The following is a 21,799-nucleotide window of genomic DNA, read 5'->3' on the forward strand; positions in this document are numbered from 1 at the left end:
ACACTGTCCCAGCTGTTAGATTGTTATGCACTGTCCCAGCTGGAAGATTGTTATACACTGCCCCAACTGTTAGATTGTTATACAGTGTCCCAGCTGTTAGATTGTTATACACTGCCCCAGCTGTTAGATTGTTATACACTGTCCCCAGCTGTTAGATTGTTATACAGTGTCCCAGCTGTTAGATTGTTATACAGTGTCCCAGCTGTTAGATTGTTATACACTGCCCCAGCTGTTAGATTGTTATACACTGTCCCAGCTGTTAGATTGTTATACAGTGCCCCACCTGTTAGATTGTTATACACTGTCCCAGCTGTTAGATTGTTATACAGTGCCCAGCTGTTAGATTGTTATGCACTGCCCCAGCTGTTAGATTGTTATACACTGTCCCAGCTGTTAGATTGTTATAGTGTCCCAGCTGTTAGATTGTTATGCACTGCCCCAGCTGTTAGATTGTTATACCGTGCCCCAGCTGTTAGATTGTTATACAGTCCCCAGCTGTTAGATTGTTATACAATGCCCCAGCTGTTAGATTGTTATACACTGCCCCAGCTGTTAGATTGTTATACACTGTCCCAGCTGTTAGATTGTTATACAGTGCCCCAGCTGTTAGATTGTTATACAGTGTCCCAGCTGTTAGATTGTTATACAGTTTCCCAGCTGTTTGATTGTTATACAATGCCCCTGCTGTTAGATTGTTATACAGTGTGCCAGCTGTTAGATTGTTATACAGTGCCCCAGCTGTTAGATTGTTATACAGTGTGCCAGCTGTTAGATTGTTATACAGTGCCCCAGCTGTTAGATTGTTATACAGTGTCCCAGCTGTTAGATTGTTATACAGTTTCCCAGCTGTTTGATTGTTATACAATGCCCCAGCTGTTAGATTGTTATACAGTGTGCCAGCTGTTAGATTGTTATACAGTGCCCCAGCTGTTAGATTGTTATACACTGCCCCAGCTGTTAGATTGTTATACAGTGCCCCAGCTGTTAGATTGTTATACACTGCCCCAGCTGTTAGATTGTTATACAGTGTCCAGCTGTTAGATTGTTATACAGTGCCCCAGCTGTTAGATTGTTATACACTGCCCCAGCTGTTAGATTGTTATACAGTGTCCCAGCTGTTTGATTGTTATACAGTGCCCCAGCTGTTAGATTGTTATACAGTGTCCCAACTGTTTGATTGTTATACAATGCCCCAGCTGTTAGATTGTTATACAGTGCCCAGCTGTTAGATTGTTACACAGTGCCCCAGCTGTTAGATTGTTATACACTGCCCCAGCTGTTAGATTGTTATACAGTGTCCCAACTGTTTGATTGTTATACAATGCCCCAGCTGTTAGATTGTTATACACAGTCCCAGCTGTTAGGTTGTTATACACTGCCCCAGCTGTTAGATTGTTATACAGTGCCCCAGCTGTTAGATTGTTATACACTGCCCCAGCTGTTAGATTGTTATACAGTGTCCCAGCTGTTTGATTGTTATACAATGCCCCAGCTGTTAGATTGTTATACAGTGCCCAGCTGTTAGATTGTTACACAGTGTCCCAGCTGTTAGATTGTTATACACTGCCCCAGCTGTTAGATTGTTATCCAGTGTCCCAGCTGTTAGATTGTTATACAGTGCCCAGCTGTTAGATTGTTATACAGTGCCCCCAGCTGTTAGATTGTTATACAGTACCCCCAGCTGTTAGATTGTTACACACTGCCCCAGCTGTTAGATTGTTATTCACTGTCCCAGCTGTTAGATTGTTACACAGTGTCCCAGCTGTTAGATTGTTATACACTGCCCCAGCTGATGGATTGTTATACAATGTCCCAGCTGTTAGACTGTTATACAGTGTCCCAGCTGTTAGATTGTTACACAGTGTCCCAGCTGTTAGATTGTTATACACTGCCCCAGCTGTTAGATTGTTATACAATGTCCCAGCTGTTAGACTGTTATACAGTGTCCCAGCTGTTAGATTGTTATCCAGTGTCCCAGCTGTTAGATTGTTATGCAATGTCCCAGCTGTTAGATTTTATACACTGCCCCAGCTTTTAGATTGTTATGCACTGCCCCAGCTGTTAGATTGTTATACAATGTCCCAGCTGTTAGATTGTTATACAGTGTCCCAGCTGTTAGATTGTTATACACTGCCCAGCTGTTAGATTGTTATACATTTTCCCAGCTGTTAGATTGTTATACAGTGTCCCAGCTGTTAGATTGTTATACAGTGTCCCAGCTGTTAGATTGTTATATATTGCCCCAGCGGTTAGATTGTTATGCAGTGTTCCAGCTGTTAGATTGTTATACAGTGTCCGAGCTGTTAGATTGTTATACACTGCCCCAGCTGTTAGATTGTTATGCAGTGTCCCAGCTGTTAGATTGTTATACACTGCCCCAGCTGTTAGATTTTTATACAGTGTCCCAGCTGTTAGATTGTTATATATTGCCCCAGCTGTTAGATTGTTATACACTGCCCCAGCTGTTAGATTGTTATACAGTGTCCCAGCTGTTAGATTGTTATATATTGCCCCAGCTGTTACATTGTTATACACTGCCCCAGCTGTTAGATTGTTATACACTGCCCCAGCTATTAGATTGTTATACACTGTCCCAGCTGTTAGATTGTTATACAGTGTCCCAGCTGTTAGATTGTTATATACTGACCCAGCTGTTAGATTGTTATACAGTGTCCCAGCTGTTAGATTGTTATGCACTGCCCCAGCTGTTAGATTTTATACAGTGTCCCAGCTGTTAGATTGTTATACACTTCCCCAGCTGTTAATTTGTCATACACTGTCGCAGCTGTTAGATTGTTATACAGTGCCCCAGCTGTTAGTTTGTTATACAGTGTCCCAGCTGTTGGATTGTTATACAGTGTCCCCAGCTGTTAGATTGTTATACACTGTCCCAGCTGTTAGATTGTTATACAGTGTCCCAGCTGTTGGATTGTTATACACCGTCCCCAGCTGTTAGATTGTTATACAGTTCCCCAGCTGTTAGATTGTTATACAGTGCCCCAGCTGTTAGATTGTTATAGTGTCCCAGCTGTTAGATTGTTATACAGTGTCCCAGCTGTTAGATTGTTATACAGTGCCCAGCTGTTATATTGTTATACACTGTCCCCAGCTGTTAGATTGTTATACAGTGTCCCAGCTATTAGATTGTTATACACTGTCCCCAGCTGTTAGATTGTTATACACTGTCCCAGCTGTTAGATTGTTATACAGTGTCCCAGCTGTTACATTGTTATACAGTGTCCCAGCTGTTAGATTGTTATACACTGCCCCAGCTGTTAGATTGTTATACAGTGTCCAGCTGTTAGATTGTTATACAGTGTCCCAGCTGTTAGATTGTTATCCACTTTCACAGCTGTTAGATTGTTATACACTGCCACCAGCTGTTAGATTGTTATACAGTGTCCCAGCTGTTAGATTGTTATACACTGCCACCAGCTGTTAGATTGATACACACTGCCACCAGCTGTTAGATTGTTATACAGTGTCCCAGCTGTTAGATTGTTATACACTGCCCCTGCTGTTAGATTGTTACAGAGTGCCCCAGCTGTTAAATTGTTATACAGTGTCCCAGCTGTTAGATTGTTATACACTGCCCCAGCTGTTAGATTTTTATACACTGTCGCAGCTGTTAGATTGTTATACAGAGCCCCCAGATGTTAGATTGTTATACACTGTCCCAGCTGTTAGATTGTTATACACTTCCCCAGCTGTTACGTTGTTATACAGTGTCCCAGCTGTCAGATTGTTATACAGTGCCCCAGCTGTTAGATTGTTATACACTGTCCCAGCTGTTAGATTGTTATACACTTCCCCAGCTGTTAGATTGTTATACAGTGCCCAGCTGTTAGATTGTTATACACTGTCCCAGCTGTTAGATTGTTATACACTTCCCCAGCTGTTAGGTTGTTATACAGTGCCCCAGCTGTTAGATTGTTATACACTGCCCCAGCTGTTAGTTTGTTATACACTGTCCCAGCTGGTAGATTGTTATACAGTGCCCCAGCTGTTAGATTGTTATGCAGTGCCCCCGCTGTTAGATTGTTATACACTGTGCCCAGCTGTTAGATTGTTATACAGTGTCCCAGCTGTTAGATTGTTATACACTGCCCCAGCTGTTAGATTGTTATACACTGTCCCCAGCTGTTAGATTGTTATACACTGCCCCAGCTGTTAGATTGTTATACACTTCCCCAGCTGTTAGATTGTTATACAGTGACCCAGCTGTTAGATTGTTATACAGTGCCCCAGCTGTTAGATTGTTATACACTGTCCCATCTGTTAGATTGTTATACAGTGCCCCAGCTGTTAGATTGTTATGCAGTGCCCCCGCTGTTAGATTGTTATACACTGTCCCATCTGTTGGATTGTTATACAGTTCCCCAGCTGTTAGATTGTTATGCAGTGCCCCCGCTGTTAGATTGTTATAGTGTCCCAGCTGTTAGATTGTTTTTTCAGTGCCCCAGCTGTTATATTGTTATACACTGCCCCAGCTGTTAGATTGTTATACAGTGTCCCAGCTGTTAGATTGTTATACAGTGTTCCAGCTGTTAGATTGTTATACACTGCCCCAGCTGTTAGATTGTTATACACTGCCCCAGCTGTTAGATTGTTATACAGTGTCCCAGCTGTTAGATTGTTATACACTGCCCCAGCTGTTAGATTGTTTACACTGCCCCAGCTGTTAGATTGTTATACACTGCCCCAGCTGTTAGATTGTTATACAGTGTCCCAGCTGTTAGATTGTTATACAGTGCCCCATCTGTTAGATTGTTATACACTGCCCCAGCTGTTAGATTGTCATACAGTGCCCCAGCTGTTAGATCGTTATACACTGTCCCAGCTGTTAGATTGTTATACATTTTCCCAGCTGTTAGATTGTTATACAGTGTCCCAGCTGTTAGATTGTTATATATTGCCCCAGCTGTTAGATTATTATACAGTGTCCCAGCTGTTAGATTGTTATACAGTGTCGGAGCTGTTAGATTGTTATACACTGCCCCAGCTGTTAGATTGTTATGCAGTGTCCCAGCTGTTAGATTGTTATACACTGCCCCAGCTGTTAGATTGTTATATATTGCCCCAGCTGTTAGATTGTTATACACTGCCCCAGCTGTTAGATTGTTATACAGTGTCCCAGCTGTTAGATTGTTATATATTGCCACCAGCTGTTACATTGTTATACACTGCCCCAGCTGTTAGATTGTTATACACTGCCCCAGCTATTAGATTGTTATACACTGTCCCAGCTGTTAGATTGTTATACAGTGTCCCAGCTGTTAGATTGTTATACATTGCCACCAGCTGTTAGATTGTTATACAGTGTCCCAGCTGTTATATTGTTATGCACTGCCCTAGCTGTTAGATTTTCATACAGTGTCCCAGCTGTTAGATTGTTATACACTTCCCCAGCTGTTAGATTGTTATACACTGTCGCAGCTGTTAGATTGTTATACAGTGCCCCAGCTGTTAGTTTGTTATACAGTGTCCCAGCTGTTGGATTGTTATACAGTGTCCCCAGCTGTTAGATTGTTATACACTGTCCCAGCTGTTAGATTGTTATACAGTGTCCCAGCTGTTGGATTGTTATACACTGTCCCCAGCTGTTAGATTGTTATACAGTTCCCCAGCTGTTAGATTGTTATACAGTGCCCCAGCTGTTAGATTGTTATAGTGTCCCAGCTGTTAGATTGTTATACAGTGTCCCAGCTGTTAGATTGTTATACAGTGCCCAGCTGTTATATTGTTATACACTGTCCCCAGCTGTTAGATTGTTATACAGTGTCCCAGCTATTAGATTGTTATACACTGTCCCCAGCTGTTAGATTGTTATACACTGTCCCAGCTGTTAGATTGTTATACAGTGTCCCAGCTGTTACATTGTTATACAGTGTCCCAGCTGTTAGATTGTTATACACTGCCCCAGCTGTTAGATTGTTATACACTGTCCCAGCTGTTAGGTTGTTATACAGTGTCCCAGCTGTTAGATTGTTATACACTGCCACCAGCTGTTAGATTGTTATACAGTGTCCCAGCTGTTAGATTGTTATACACTGCCCCTGCTGTTAGATTGTTACAGAGTGCCCCAGCTGTTAGATTGTTATACAGTGTCCCAGCTGTTAGATTGTTATACACTGCCCCAGCTGTTAATTTTTCATACACTGTCGCAGCTGTTAGATTGTTATACAGAGCCCCCAGATGTTAGATTGTTATACACTGTCCCAGCTGTTAGATTGTTATACACTTCCCCAGCTGTTACGTTGTTATACAGTGTCCCAGCTGTTAGATTGTTATACAGTGCCCCAGCTGTTAGATTGTTATACACTGTCCCAGCTGTTAGATTGTTATACACTTCCCCAGCTGTTAGGTTGTTATACAGTGCCCGAGCTGTTAGATTGTTATACACTGTCCCAGCTGTTAGATTGTTATACACTTCCCCAGCTGTTAGATTGTTATACAGTGCCCAGCTGTTAGATTGTTATACAATGCCCCAGCTGTTAGTTTGTTATACACTGTCCCAGCTGGTAGATTGTTATACAGTGTCCCACCTGTTAGATTGTTATACAGTGCCCCCACTGTTAGATTGTTATACACTGTGCCCAGCTGTTAGATTGTTATACAGTGTCCCAGCTGTTAGATTGTTATACACTGCCCCAGCTGTTAGATTGTTATACAATGTCCCCAGCTGTTAGATTGTTATACACTGCCCCAGCTGTTAGATTGTTATACACTTCCCCAGCTGTTAGATTGTTATACAGTGACCCAGCTGTTAGATTGTTATACAGTGCCCCAGCTGTTAGATTGTTATACACTGTCCCAGCTGTTAGATTGTTATACAGTGCCCCAGCTGTTAGATTGTTATGCAGTGCCCCCGCTGTTAGATTGTTATACACTGTCCCATCTGTTGGATTGTTATACAGTTCCCCAGCTGTTAGATTGTTATGCAGTGCCCCCGCTGTTAGATTGTTATAGTGTCCCAGCTGTTAGATTGTTTTTTCAGTGCCCCAGCTGTTATATTGTTATACACTGCCCCAGCTGTTAGATTGTTATACAGTGTCCCAGCTGTTAGATTGTTATACAGTGTCCAGCTGTTAGATTGTTATACACTGCCCCAGCTGTTAGATTGTTATACACTGCCCCAGCTGTTAGATTGTTATACAGTGTCCCAGCTGTTAGATTGTTATACACTGCCCCAGCTGTTAGATTGTTTTACACTGCCCCAGCTGTTAGATTGTTATACACTGCCCCAGCTGTTAGATTGTTATACAGTGTCCCAGCTGTTAGATTGTTATACAGTGCCCCATCTGTTAGATTGTTATACACTGCCCCAGCTGTTAGATTGTCATACAGTGCCCCAGCTGTTAGATCGTTATACACTGTCCCAGCTGTTAGATTGTTATACACTTCCCCAGCTGTTAGATTGTTATACAGTTCCCCAGCTGTTAGATTGTTATACTGTGTCCCAGCTGTTAGATTGTTATACAGTGCCCCAGCTGTTAGATTGTTATACACTGTCCCAGCTGTTAGATTGTTATACAGTGCCCCAGCTGTTAGATTGTTATGCAGTGCCCCCGCTGTTAGATTGTTATAGTGTCCCAGCTGTTAGATTGTTATACAGTGCCCCAGCTGTTATATTGTTATACACTGTCCCCAGCTGTTAGATTGTTATACAGTGTCCCAGCTGTTAGATTGTTATACAGTGCCCCAGCTGTTAGATTGTTTACACTGCCCCAGCTGTTAGATTGTTATACACTGTCCCCAGCTGTTAGATTGTTATACACTGTCCCAGCTGTTAGATTGTTATACACTGCCCCAGCTGTTAGATTGTTTTACACTGCCCCAGCTGTTAGATTGTTATACACTGTCCCCAGCTGTTAGATTGTTATACACTGTCCCCAGCTGTTAGATTGTTTTACACTGCCCCAGCTGTTAGATTGTTATACACTGCCCCAGCTGTTAGATTGTTATACACTGCCCCAGCTGTTAGATTGTCATACAGTGCCCCAGCTGTTAGATTGTTATACAGTGTCCCAGCTGTTAGATTGTTATACAGTGTCCCAGCTGTTAGATTGTTATGCAGTGCCCCAGCTGTTAGATTGTTTTACACTGCCCCAGCTGTTAGATTGTTATACACTGTCCCCAGCTGTTAGATTGTTATACACTGTCCCCAGCTGTTAGATTGTTTTACACTGCCCCAGCTGTTAGATTGTTATACACTGCCCAGCTGTTAGATTGTTATACACTGCCCCAGCTGTTAGATTGTCATACAGTGCCCCAGCTGTTAGATTGTTATACAGTGTCCCAGCTGTTAGATTGTTATACAGTGTCCCAGCTGTTAGATTGTTATGCAGTGCCCCAGCTGTTAGATTGTTATGCAGTGCCCCAGCTGTTAGATTGTTATACAGTGCCGCAGCTGTTAGATTGTTATGCAGTGCCCCAGCTGTTAGATTGTGATACACTGCCCCAGCTGTTAGATTGTCATACAGTGCCCCAGCTGTTAGGTTGTTATACAGTGTCCCAGCTGTTAGATTGTTATACAGTGTCCCAGCTGTTAGATTGTTATGCAGTTCCCCAGCTGTTAGATTGTTATGCAGTGCCCCAGCTGTTAGATTGTTATGCAGTGCCCCAGCTGTTAGATTGTGATACACTGCCCCAGCTGTTAGATTGTTGTACAGTGCCCCAGCTGTTAGGTTGTTATACAGTGTCCCATCTGTTAGATTGTTATACAGTGCCCCAGCTGTTAGATTGTTATGCACTGTCCCAGCTGTTAGATTGTTATACACTTCCCCAGCTGTTAGGTTGTTATACAGTGCCCCAGCTGTTAGATTGTTATACACTGTCCCAGCTGTTAGATTGTTATACAGTGCCCCAGCTGTTAGATTGTTATACAGTTCCCAGCTGTTAGATTGTTATACAGTGTCCCAGCTGTTAGATTGTTATACAGTGCCCCAGCTGTAAGATTGTTATACACTGTCCCCAGCTGTTAGATTGTTATACAGTGTCCCAGCTGTTAGATTGTTATACAGTGCCCCAGCTGTTAGATTGTTTTACACTGCCCCAGCTGTTAGATTGTTATACACTGTCCCCAGCTGTTAGATTGTTATACACTGTCCCAGCTGTTAGATTGTTATACACTGCCCCAGCTGTTAGATTGTTTTACACTGCCCCAGCTGTTAGATTGTTATACACTGTCCCCAGCTGTTAGATTGTTATACACTGTCACAGCTGTTAGATTGTTATACACTGTCCCCAGCTGTTAGACTGTTATACACTGCCCCAGCTGTTAGATTGTTTTACACTGCCCCAGCTGTTAGATTGTTATACACTGTCCCCAGCTGTTAGATTGTTATACACTGTCACAGCTGTTAGATTGTTATACACTGTCCCAGCTGTTAGATTGTCATACAGTGCCCCAGCTGTTAGATTGTTATACAGTGCCCCAGCTGTTAGATTTTATACAGTGTCCCAGCTGTTAGGTTTTTATACAGTGCCCCAGCTGTTAGATTGTTATACACTGCCCCAGCTGTTAGATTGTCATACAGTGCCCCAGCTGTTAGATTGTTATACAGTGTCCCAGCTGTTAGATTGTTATACAGTGTCCCAGCTGTTAGATTGTTATGCAGTGCCCCAGCTGTTAGATTGTTATACAGTGCCCAGCTGTTAGATTGTTATGCAGTGCCCCAGCTGTTAGATTGTGATACACTGCCCCAGCTGTTAGATTGTCATACAGTGCCCCAGCTGTTAGGTTGTTATACAGTGTCCCAGCTGTTAGATTGTTATACAGTGTCCCAGCTGTTAGATTGTTATACAGTTCCCAGCTGTTAGATTGTTATGCAGTGCCCCAGCTGTTAGATTGTTATACAGTGCCCCAGCTGTTAGATTGTTATGCAGTGCCCCAGCTGTTAGATTGTTATACACTGCCCCAGCTGTTAGATTGTCATACAGTGCCCCAGCTGTTAGGTTGTTATACAGTGTCCCAGCTGTTAGATTGTTATACAGTACCCCAGCTGTTAGATTGTTATGCACTGTCCCAGCTGTTAGATTGTTATACACTTCCCCAGCTGTTAGGTTGTTATACAGTGCCCCAGCTGTTAGATTGTTATACACTGTCCCAGCTGTTAGATTGTTATACAGTGCCCCAGCTGTTAGATTGTTATACATTTCCCCAGCTGTTAGATTGTTATACTGTGTCCCAGCTGTTAGATTGTTATACAGTGCCCCAGCTGTTAGATTGTTATACACTGTCCCAGCTGTTAGATTGTTATACAGTGCCCCAGCTGTTAGATTGTTATACAGTGCCCCAGCTGTTAGATTGTTATGCACTATCCCAGCTGTTAGATTGTTATACAGTGTCCCAGCTGTTGGATTGTTATGCACTGCCCCAGCTGTTAGATTGTTATACAGTGTCCCAGCTGTTAGATTGTTACACCGTGTCCCAGCTGTTAGATTGTTATACAGTGTCCCAGCTGTTCGATTGTTATACAGTTCCCCAGCTGTGAGATTGTTATACACTGCCCCAGCTGTTAGATTGTTATACAGTGCCTCAGCTGTTAGATTGTTATACGCTGTCCCCAGCTGTTAGATTGTTATACAGTGTCCCAGCTGTTAGATTGTTATACACTGCCCCAGCTGTTAGATTGTTATACAGTGCCCAGCTGTTAGATTGTTATACACTGTCCCCAGCTGTTACATTGTTATACACTGTCCCCAGCTGTTAGATTGTTATACAGTGTCCCAGCTGTTAGATTGTTATACACTGCCCAGCTGTTAGATTGTTATACAGTGCCCCAGCTGTTAGATTGTTATACACTGCCCAGCTGTTAGATTGTTATACAGTGCCCCAGCTGTTAATTTGTCATACACTGTCCCATCTGTTAGATTGTTATACTGTGCCCCCAGTTGTTAAATTTTTATACAGTGTCCCAGCTGATAGATTGTTATACAGTGCCCTAGCTGTTAGATTGTCATACACTGTCCCAGCTGTTAGATTGTTATACAGTGACCCCAGCTGTTAGATTGTTATACACTGTCCCAGCTGTTAGATTGTTATACAGTGTCCCAGCTGTTGGATTGTTATACAGTGCCCCAGCTCTTAGATTGTTATACATTGTCCCAGCTGTTAGATTGTTATACACTGTCCCAGCTGTTAGATTGTTATACAGTGTCCCAGCTGTTAGATTGTTATACACTGTCCCAGCGGTTAGATTGTTATACAGTGTCCCAGCTGTTAGATTGTTATACACTATCCCAGCTGTTAGATTGTTATACAGTGTCCCAGCTGTTAGATTGTTATACACTGTCCCAGCTGTTAGATTGTTATACACTTCCCCAGCTGTTAGATTGTTATACAGTGTCCCAGCTGTTAGATTGTTATACAGTTCCCAGCTGTTAGATTGTTATACAGTGTCCCAGCTGTTAGAGTGTTATACACTGTCCCAGCTGTTAGATTGTTAGACACTGTCCCAGCTGTTAGATTGTTATACAGTGTCCCAGCTGTTAGATTGTTATAGACTGCCCCAGCTATTAGATTGTTATGCAGTGCCCGAGCTGTTAGATTGTTATACACTGTCCCCAGCTGTTAGATTGTTATACAGTGCCCCAGCTGTTAGATTGTTATACACTGTCCCAGCTGTTAGATTGTTATACACTGCCCCAGCTTTCAGGCTGTTATACAATGCCCCAGCTGTTAATTTGTCATACACTGTCCCCAGCTGTTAGATTGTTATACAGTGTCCCAGCTGTTAGATTGTTATACAGTGCCCCAGCTGTTAGATTCTTAGACACTGTCCCAGCTGTTAGATTGTTATACAGTGTCCCAGCTGTTAGATTGTTCTCGACTGCCCCAGCTATTAGATTGTTATGCAGTGCCTGAGCTGTTAGATTCTTAGACACTGTCCCCAGCTGTTAGATTGTTATACAGTGCCCCAGCTGTTAGATTGTTACGCAGTGTCCCAGCTGTTAGATTGTTATACACTGCCCCAGCTTTCAGGCTGTTATACAATGCCCCAGCTGTTAATTTGTCATACACTGTCCCCAGCTGTTAGATTGTTATACAGTGTCCCAGCTGTTAGATTGTTATACACTGTCCCCAGTTGTTAGATTGTTATACAGTGCCCCAGCTGTTAGATTGTTATGCACTGCCCCAGCTGTTAGATTGTTATACACTGACCCCAGCTGTTAGATTGTTATACAGTGCCCCAGCTGTTAGATTGTTACACACTGTCCCCAGCTGATAGATTGTTATACACTGTTCCCAGCTGTTAGATTGTTACGCAGTGTCCCAGCTGTTAGATTGTTATACAGTGTCCCCAGCTGTTAGATTGTTATACAGTTCCCAGCTGTTAGATTGTTATACAGTGTTCCAGCTGTTAGATTGTTATACAGTGCCCCAGCTGTTAGATTGTTATGCACTGTCCCAGCTGTTAGATTGTTATACAGTGTCCCAGCTGTTGGATTGTTATACACTGCCCCAGCTGTTAGATTGTTATACAGTGTCCCAGCTGTTAGATTGTTATACAGTGTCCCCAGCTGTTAGATTGTTATACACTGCCCAGCTGTTAGATTGTTATACAGTGTCCCCAGCTGTTAGATTGTTTTGCACTGCTCCAGCTGTTAGATTGTTATGCAGTGCCCAGCTGTTAGATTGTTATACACTGCCCCAGCTTTTAGATTGTCATACAGTGCCCCAGCTGTTAGATTGTTATACACTGCCCCAGCTGTTAGATTGTTATACAGTGCCCCAGCTGTTAGATTGTTAAACAGTGCCCCAGCTGTTAGATTGTTATACACTGTCCCAGCTGTTAGATTGTTATACAGTGCCCCAGCTGTTAGATTGTCATACGTTTTCCCAGCTGTTAGATTGTTATACACTGCCCCAACTGTTAGATTGTTATACTGTGTCCCAGCTGTTAGATTGTTATACAGTGTCCAGCTGTTAGATTGTTATACAGTGCCCCAGCTGTTAGATTGTTATACGTTCCCCAGCTGTTAGATTGTTATACACTGCCCCAACTGTTAGATTGTTATACAGTGCCCCAGCAGTTAGATTGTTAAACAGTGTCCCAGCTGTTAGATTGTTATACAGTGTCCCAGCTGTTAGATTATTATACAGTGCCCCAGCAGTTAGATTGTTAAACAGTGTCCCAGCTGTTTGATTGTTATACAGTGTCCCAGCTGTTAGATTGTTATACAGTGTTCCAGCTGTTAGATTGTTATACAGTGTTCCAGCTGTTAGATTGTTATACACTGTCCCAGCTGTTAGATTGTTATACAGTGCCCCAGCTGTTAGATTGTCATACACTGCCCCAGCTGTTAGACTGTTATACACTGTCCCAGCTGTTAGATTGTTATACAGTGTTCCAGCTGTTAGATTGTTATACACTGTCCCAGCTGTTAGATTGTTATACAGTGCCCCAGCTGTTAGATTGTTATACACTGCCCCAGCTGTTAGATTGTTAAACACTGTCCCCAGCTGTTAGATTGTTATACAGTGCCCCAGCAGTTAGATTGTTATACATTGTCCCAGCTGTTAGATTGTTATGCACTGTCCCAGCTATTAGATTGTTATACACTGTCCCAGCTGTTAGATTGTTATACAGTGTCCCAGCTGTTAGATTGCTATACACTGCCCCAGCTGTTAGATTGTTATACAGTGCCCCAGCTGTTAGATTGTCATACACTGTCCCAGCTGTTAGATTGTTATACAGTTTCCCAGCTGTTAGATTGTTATGCAGTGCCCCAGCAGTTAGATTGTTAAACAGTGTCCCAGCTGTTAGATTATTATACAGTGTCCCAGCTGTTAGATTGTTATACAGTGTCCCAGCTGTTAGATTGTTATACACTGTCCCAGCTGTTACATTGTTATACGCTGCCCCAACTGTTAGATTGTTATTCAGTGTCCCAGCTGTTAGATTGTTATACACTGCCCCAACTGTTAGATTGTTATTCAGTGTCCCAGCTGTTAGATTGTTATGCAGTGCCCCAGCAGTTAGATTGTTAAACAGTGTCCCAGCTGTTTGATTGTTACAAAAGTGTTCCAGCTGTTAGATTGTTATACACTGTCCCAGCTGTTAGATTGTTATACAGTGTTCCAGCTGTTAGATTGTTATACACTGTCCCAGCTGTTAGATTGTTATACACTGCCCCAGCTGTTAGATTGTTATACACTGTCCCCAGCTGTTAGATTGTTATACAGTGCCCCAGCAGTTAGATTGTTATACATTGTCCCAGCTGTTAGATTGTTATACACTGTCCCAGCTATTAGATTGTTATACACTGTCCCAGCTATTAGATTGTTAGATTGTTATAGTGTCCCAGCCGTTAGATTGTTATACAGTGTCACGTCTGTTATATTGTTATACACTATCCCAGCTGTTAGATTGTTATACAGTGTCCCAGCTGTTAGATTGTTATACACTAACCCAGCTGTTAGATTGTTATACACTGTCCCAGCTGTTAGATTGTCATACAGTTTCCCAGCTGTTAGATTGTTATACAGTGCCCCAGCAGTTAGATTGTTAAACAGTGTCCCAGCTGTTAGATTGTTATACAGTGTCCAGCTGTTAGATTGTTATACAGTGTCCCAGCTGTTAGATTGTTTACAGTGCCCCAGCTGTTAGATTGTTACACACTGTCCCCAGCTGTTAGATTATTATACACTGTCCCCAGCTGTTAGATTGTTATACAGTGCCCCAGCTGTTAGATTGTTATGCACTGCTCCAGCTGTTAGATTGTTATACAGTGCCCCAGCTGTTAGATTGTTATACAGTCCCCCAGCTGTTAGATTGTTATACAGTGTCCCATCTGTTAGATTGTGAAAAACTGCCCCAACTGTTAGATTGTTATACAGTGTCCCAGTTGAAAGATTGTTATACAGTGCCCCAGCTGAAAGATTGTTATACAGTGCGCCAGCTGTTAGACTGTTATACACTGTCCCAGCTGTTAGATTGTTATACAGTCCCCAGCTGTTAGATTGTTATGCACTGCTCCAGCTGTTAGATTGTTATGCAGTGCCCCAGCTGTTAGATTGTTATACAGTGCCCCAGCTGTTAGATTGTCATACTTTTCCCCAGCTGTTAGATTGTTATACACTGCCCCAACTGTTAGATTGTTATATAGCGTCCCAGCTGTTAGATTGTTATACAGTGCCCCAGCAGTTAGATTGTTAAACAGTGTCCCAGCTGTTAGATTGTTATACAGTGTCCCAGCTGTTAGATTGTTATACACTGCCCCAGCTGTTAGATTGTTATGCACTGCCCCAGCTGTTAGATTGTTATACACTGCCCCCAGCTGTTAGATTGTTATACAGTGCCCCAGCAGTTAGATTGTTATACACTGTCCCCAGCTGTTAGATTGTTATACAGTGTCCAGCTGTTAAATTGTTATACAGTGCCCCAGCTGTTAGATTTTTATCCAGTGTCCAAGCTGTTAGATTGTTATACACTGCCCAGCTGTTAGATTGTTATACACTGTCCCAGCTGTTAGATTGTTATACTGTGCCCCAGCTGTTAGATTGTCATACACTATTCCAGCTGTTAGATTTTTATACAGTGACCCCAGCAGTTAGATTGTTATACACTGTCCCAGCTTTTAGATTGTTATACACTGTCCCAGCTGTTAGATTGTTATACAGTGCCCCAGCTGTTAGATTGTAATACAGTGTCCCAGCTGTTAGATTGTTATACACTATCCCAGCTGTTAGATTGTTATACACTGTCCCAGCTGTTAGATTGTCATACTGTTTCCCAGCTGTTAGATTGTTATACACTGCCCCAGCTGTGAGATTGTTATACACTGTCCCAGCTGTTAGATTGTTGTACACTGTCCCAGCTATTAGATTGTTATACAGTGTCCCAGCTGTTGGATTGTTATACACTGTCCCAGCTATTAGATTGTTAGATTGTGAAACAGTGTCCCAGCTGTTAGATTGTTACACAGTGTCCCAGCTGTTAGATTGTTATACAGTGCCCCAGCAGTTAGATTGTTAAACAGTGTCCCAGCTGTTAGATTGTTATACAGTGTCCCAGCTGTTAGATTGTTATACAGTGCGCCAGCTGTTAGATTGTTATACACTGTCCCAGCTGTTAGATTGTTATGCACTGCTCCAGCTGTTAGATTGTTATGCAGTGCCCCAGCTGTTAGATTGTTATACAGTGCCCCAGCTGTTAGATTGTTATGCACTGCTCCAGCTGTTAGATTGTTATGCAGTGCCCCAGCTGTTAGATTGTTATACAGTGCCCCAGCTGTTAGATTGTTATACATTTTCCCCAGCTGTTAGATTGTTATACACTGCCCCAACTGTTAGATTGTTATATAGTGTCCCAGCTGTTAGATTGTTATACAGTGCCCCAGCAGTTAGATTGTTAAACAGTGTCCCAGCTGTTAGATTGTTATACAGTGTCCCAGCTGTTAGATTGTTATACACTGCCCCAGCTGTTAGATTGTTATGCACTGCCCCAGCTGTTAGGTTGTTATACACTGCCCCCAGCTGTTAGATTGTTATACAGTGCCCCAGCTGTTAGATTGTTATACACTGTCCCTGCTGTTAGATTGTTATACAGTGTCCCAGCAGTTAAATTGTTATACTGCGCCCCCAGGTGTTAAATTTTTATACAGTGTCCCAGCTGTTAGCTTGTTATACACTGCCCCAGCTGTTAGATTGTTATACACTGTCTCAGCTGTTAGATTGTTATACTGTGCCCCAGCTGTTAGATTGTCATACACTATTCCAGCTGTTAGATTTTTATACAGTGACCCCAGCAGTTAGATTGTTATACACTGTCCCAGCTGTTGGATTGTTATACAGTGTCCCAGCTGTTAGATTGTTATACACTATCCCAGCTGTTAGATTGTTATACACTGTCCCAGCTGTTAGATTGTCATACTGTTTCCCAGCTGTTAGATTGTTATACAGTGCCCCAGCTGTTAGATTGTTATACACTGTCCCAGCTGTTAGATTGTTATACACTGTCCCAGCTATTAGATTGTTATACAGTGTCCCAGCTGTTGGATTGTTATACAGTGTCCCAGCTATTAGATTGTTATATTGTTATACAGTGTCCCAGCTGTTAGATTGTTACACAGTGTCCCAGCTGTTAGATTGTTATACAGTGTCCCCAGCTGTTAGATTGTTATACAGTGCCCCAGCTGTTAGATTGTGATACAGTGTCCCAGCTGTTAGATTGTTATACAGTGTCCCAGCTGTTAGATTGTTATACAGTGCCCCAGCTGTTAGATTGTTACACACTGTCCCCAGCTGTTAGATTATTATACACTGTCCCCAGCTGTTAGATTGTTACGCGGTGTCCCAGCTGTTAGATTGTTATGCAGTGTCCCAGCTGTTAGATTGTTATACAGTGCCCTAGCTGTTAGATTGTTATAAAATGTCCCAGCTGTTAGATTGTTATATAGTGCCCCAGCTGTTAGATTGTCATACACTATCCCAGCTGTTAGATTGTTATACACTGCCCAGCTGTTAGATTGTTATACAGTGCCCAGCTGTTAGATTGTCATACACTGTCCCATCTGTTAGATTGTTATACTGTGCCCCCAGTTGTTAAATTTTTATACAGTGTCCCAGCGGATAAAATGTTTTACAGTGCCCTAGCTGTTAGATTGTCATACACTGTCCCAGCTGTTAGATTGTTATACAGTGCCCCCAGCTGTTAGATTGTTATACACTGTCCCAGCTGTTAGATTGTTACAGTGTCCCAGCTGTTAGATTGTTTACACTGTCCCAGCTGTTAGATTGTTATACACTGTCCCAGCTGTTATATTGTTATACAGTGTCCCAGCTGTTAGATTGTTATACACTGCCCTCAGCTGTTAGATTGTTATACACTGTCCCCAGCTGTTAGATTGTTATACACTGTCCCAGCTGTTAGATTGTTATACACTGTCCCAGCTGTTAGATTGTTACACAGTGTCCCAGCTGTTAGATGATTATACAGTGCCCCAGCTGTTAGATTGTCATACAGTGTCCCAGCTGTTAGATTGTTATACAGTGAACCCAGCTGATAGATTGTTATACACTGTCCCAGCTGTTAGATTGTTATACACTGTCTCAGCTGTTAGATTGTTATACAGTGCCCAGCTGTTAGATTGTTATGCACTGTCCCAGCTGTTAGATTGTTATACAGTGACCCCAGCTGTTAGATTGTTATACACTGTCCCAGCTGCTGGATTGTTATACAGTGCCCCAGTTCTTAGATTGTTATACACTGTCCCAGCTGTTAGATTGTTATACAGTGTCCCAGCTGTTAGATTGTTATATAGTGCCCCAGCTGTTAGATTGTTATACACTATCCCAGCTGTTAGATTGTTATACACTGCCCAGCTGTTAGATTGTTATACAGTGCCCCAGCTGTTGATTTGTCATACACTGTCCCAGCTGTTAGATTGTTATACTGTGCCCCCAGTTGTTAAATTTTTATACAGTGTCCCAGCGGTTAGATTGTTTTACAGTGCCCAGCTGTTAGATTGTCATACACTGTCCCAGCTGTTAGATTGTTATACAGTGCCCCCAGCTGTTAGATTGTTATACACTGTCCCAGCTGTTAGATTGTTATACAGTGTCCCAGCTGTTACATTGTTACACCGTGTCCCAGCTGTTAGATTGTTATACACTGTCCCAGCTGTTATATTGTTATACACTGCCCTCAGCTGTTAGATTGTTATACACTGCCCCAGCTGTTAGATTGTTATACAGTGCCCCACCTGTTACATTGTTATACACTGTCCCCAGCTGTTAGATTGTTATACACTGTCCCAGCTGTTAGATTGTTATACAGTGCCCCAGCTGTTAGATTGTCATACAGTGTCCCAGCGGTTAGATTGTTATACAGTGCCCCAGCTGATAGATTGTTATACACTGTCCCAGCTGTTAGATTGTTATACACTGTCTCAGCTGTTAGATTGTTATACAGTGCCCAACCTGTTAGATGGTCATGCACTATTCCAGCTGTTAGATTGTTATACAGTGACCCCAGCTGTTAGATTGTTATACACTGTCCCAGCTGCTGGATTGTTATACAGTGCCCCAGTTCTTAGATTGTTATACACTGTCCCAGCTGTTAGATTGTTATACACTTCCCAGCTGTTAGATTGTTATACACTGTCCCAGCGGTTAGATTGTTATACAGTGTCCCAGCTGTTAGATTGTTATACACTATCCCAGCTGTTAGATTGTTATACAGTGTCCCAGCTGTTAGATTGTTATACACTGTCCCAGCTGTTAGATTGTTATACAGTGTCCAGCTGTTAGATTGTTATACAGTGTCCCAGCTGTTAGATTGTTATACAGTTCCCAGCTGTTAGATTGTTATACAGTGCCCCAGCTGTTAGATTGTTATACACTGTCCCAGCTGTTAGATTCTTAGACACTGTCCCCAGCTGTTAGATTGTTATACAGTGCGCCAGCTGTTAGATTCTTAGACACTGTCCCCAGCTGTTAGATTGTTATACAGTGTCCCAGCTGTTAGATTGTTATAGACTGCCCCAGCTGTTAGATTGTTGTGCAGTGCCCGAGCTGTTAGATTCTTAGACACTGTCCCCAGCTGTTAGATTGTTATACAGTGCCCCAGCTGTTAGATTGTTATACACTGTCCCAGCTGTTAGATTGTTATACACTGCCCCAGCTTTTAGACTGTTATACACTGCCCCAGCTGTTAGATTGTCATACACTGTCCCCAGCTGTTAGATTGTTATACAGTGTCCCAGCTGTTAGATTGTTATACACTGTCCCCAGTTGTTAGATTGTTATACAGTGCCCCAGCTGTTAGATTGTTATACACTGTCCCCAGTTGTTAGATTGTTATACAGTGCCCCAGCTGTTAGATTGTTATACACTGTCCCCAGCTGTTAGATTGTTATACACTGCCCCAGCTGTTAGATTGTTACACACTGTCCCCAGCTGTTAGATTGTTATACACTGTCCCCAGCTGTTAGATTGTTATGCAGTGTCCCAGCTGTTAGATTGTTATACAGTGTCCCCAGCTGTTAGATTGTTATGCAGTTCACCAGCTGTTAGATTGTTATACAATGTTCCAGCTGTTAGATTGTTATACAGTGCCCAGCTGTTAGATTGTTATGCACTGTCCCAGCTGTTAGATTGTTATACAGTGTCCAGCTGTTAGATTGTTATACAGTGCCCAGCTGTTAGATTGTTATACAGTGTCCCAGCTGTTAGATTGTCATGCACTGTCCCAGCTGTTAGATTGTTATACAGTGTCCCAGCTGTTAGATTGTTTACACTGCCCCAGCTGTTAGATTATTATACACTGCCCCACCTTTTAGATTGTCATACAGTGCCCCAGCTGTTAGATTGTTATGCACTGCTCCAGCTGTTAGATTGTTATGCAGTGTCCCAGCTGTTAGGTTGTTATACACTATCCCAGCTGTTAGATTGTTATACAGTGCCCCAGCTGTTAGATTGTCATACTGTTTCCCAGCTGTTAGATTGCTATACACTGCCCCAGCTGTTAGATTGTTATACACTGTCCCAGCTTTTAGATTGTTATACACTGCCCCAGCAGTTAGATTGTTAAACAGTGTCCCAGCTGTTAGATTGTTATACAGTGTTCCAGCTGTTAGATTGTTATACACTGTCCCAGCTGTTAGATTGTTATACAGTGCCCCAGCTGTTAGATTGTTATACACTGCCCCAGCTGTTAGGTTGTTATACACTGCGCCCAGCTGTTAGATTGTTATACAGTGCCCCAGCAGTTAGATTGTTAAACAGTGTCCCAGCTGTTAGATTGTTATACAGTGTTCCAGCTGTTAGATTGTTATACAGTGTCCCAGCTGTTAGATTGTTATACAGTGCCCTAGCTGTTAGATTGTTATACACTGTCCCAGCTGTTAGATTGTTATGCACTGTCCCAGCTATTAGATTGTTATACAGTGTCCCAGCTGTTAGATTGTTATACACTGTCCAGCTGTTAGATTGTTATACAGTGTCCCAGCTGTTAGATTGTTATACAGTGTCCAGCTGTTAGATTGTTATACAGTGTCCCAGCTGTTAGATTGTTATACACTATCCCAGCTGTTAGATTGTTATACAGTGTCCCAGCTGTTAGATTGTTATACACTATCCCAGCTGTTAGATTGTTATACACTGTCCCAGCTGTTAGATTGTTATACAGTGCCCAGCTGTTAGATGTTTATACAGTGTCCCAGCTGTTAGATTGTTATACACTGTCCCAGCTGTTAGATTGTTATACAGTGCCACAGCGGTTAGATTGCTATACAGTGTCCCAGCTGTTAGATTGTTATACACTGCCCCAGCTGTTAGATTGTTATACACTGCCCCAGCTGTTAGATTGTTATACAGTGCCCCAGCTGTTATATTTTTATACAGTGTCCCAGCTGTTAGATTGTTATTCAGTGTCCCAGCTGTTAGATTGTTATACAGTGTCCCAGCTGTTAGATTGTTATACACTATCCCAGCTGTTAGATTGTTATACAGTTCCCAGCTGTTAGATTGTTATACAATGACCCAGCTGTTAGATTGTTATACAGTGTCCCAGCTGTTAGATTGTTATACAGTGCCCCAGCTGTTAGATTGTTATACAGTGTTCCAGCTGTTAGATTGTTATACAGTGCCCCAGCTGTTAGATTGTTATACAGTGTCCCAGCTGTTAGATTGTTATACACTGCCCCAGCTGTTAGTTTGTTATACAGTGTCCCAGCTGTTAGATTGTTATACACCGCCCCAGCTGTTAGATTGTTATACAGTGTCCCAACTGTAATATTGTTATACACTGTCCCCAGCTGTTAGATTGTTATACACTGCCCCAGCTGTTAG

Source organism: Hemiscyllium ocellatum, chromosome 38 (genome assembly GCF_020745735.1).
Source record: "Hemiscyllium ocellatum isolate sHemOce1 chromosome 38, sHemOce1.pat.X.cur, whole genome shotgun sequence".
Lineage (NCBI taxonomy): Eukaryota > Metazoa > Chordata > Chondrichthyes > Orectolobiformes > Hemiscylliidae > Hemiscyllium > Hemiscyllium ocellatum.